Source organism: Heliconius melpomene, unplaced genomic scaffold, assembly GCF_056956725.1.
Source record: "Heliconius melpomene rosina isolate 202511_hmr_F unplaced genomic scaffold, ASM5695672v1 Hmr00205, whole genome shotgun sequence".
Taxonomy (NCBI): domain Eukaryota; kingdom Metazoa; phylum Arthropoda; class Insecta; order Lepidoptera; family Nymphalidae; genus Heliconius; species Heliconius melpomene.
This window is the reverse complement of record NW_028181856.1, coordinates 45,836-47,409: the sequence shown is the minus strand read 5'-3', so window position 1 is coordinate 47,409 and position 1,574 is coordinate 45,836.

The following is a 1,574-nucleotide window of genomic DNA, read 5'->3' as shown; positions in this document are numbered from 1 at the left end:
AGAGGGCGGTCAGCCTGGGGAAGCTGGCCGCCTACCAACCTGGCCCGAGTAGGCGCGCGCAGGTTGCTCCCGCGCGCTACTCCGAGCAGGCCGTCGAGGGTGCCCACACACCCTTGACTCCGCGACGTGCCTAGCAGGCTCCCGCCGCCGCGTTTCGTGGACGATTATAGTCCCCGCGTCTCGCGGCCAGTGGTGGTCGAGGAGGAGCATCGTGAGGTTTTAGTGGGTATTGGGATTGGCCTTCAGCCGGTCCACGAGTCCCACATAACCCGCTCGAGTCCCCACTCGGGCCGGTATCCGTCAAAAGGCCTTGGTGAAAGTTCCTTTAAGGTTGCCCGATCTGCTGGCAACCTTCCTTATCACCGCTAGGCTGTCCACCACCTGATTTTGTAGGTCAGACGCAAGTATGGCTTCGTCCTGCTCTTTCTCGGATGGTAGAGACATGTCCGAGAGCCTGGAGCTAGCCCTGGCCAGTACGGCCGCAGCGCTGTCAGACACCTCCTGTTCTGAACTCAGCGGCAACTCCTTCCTTTCTGCCTCACCGAGACCTTTCCGTTTCCTCATGGCAACCACTTTTGGCGCCGGTCTATCTGGCTCTCCTTCACCAGAAGACCCCGACTGATCGATCGGCTTCCGAGGCCTCTTCCGCCTGTCCTTCAGGTATTGTACCCGTGTCCTTGACTTCTCCGACACCATCGACACAAAACTTTCAGTATCTGAGTCCTTTGACTCCAACGCTCCCCACAACCGTCCATATGATGATCCGGACCCTCGTCTCGACCTGACACTACCGACAGTCGACATTCCGTCATCAACGTCCAATCTGGTCAGAACCACTCTCGGCTCCTTCCACACTCCTACGTTCTGGCCATCACCAACTGACCCCTCCGCAGCGACACCAACGATCCAACGATCGACACCAGTTTCAACTGAATCCGAGCGAAGAAAACAGAAAAAATCGGTTTTCGCCACTTACCGCCCGCACCTTCCCACGCATTCCCGCGGGTTGTATACCACCTTGAAGGCCCCTCGGAGCATGAACGATCGACACCAGTATCAACTGAATCCGAGCGGGGAAAACTGAAAAAATCGGTTTTCGCCACTTACCGCCCGCACCTTCCCGCGCATTCCCGCGGGTTGTATACCACCTTGAAGGCCCCTCGTAGCCCGAACGATCGACACCAGTTTCAACTGAATCCGAGCGGGGAAAACTGAAAAAATCGGTTTTCGCCACTTACCGCCCGCACCTTCCCGCACATTCCCGCGGGTTTTATACCACCTTGAAGGACCCTCGGAGCCCGAACGATCGACACCAGTTTCAACTGAATCCGAGCGGGGAAAAGTGAAAAAATCGGTTTTCGCCACTTACCGCCCGCACCTTCACCTTCCAACTTCGGGTTGTATACCACCTTGAAGGCCCCTCGGAGCTCGAACGATCGACACCAGTTTCAACTGAATCCGAGCGGGGAAAACTGAAAAAATCGGTTTTCGCCACTAACCGCCGGCACCTTCCCGCGCATTCCCGCGGGTTGTATACCACCTTGAAGGCCTCTCGAAGCCCGAACGATCGACAC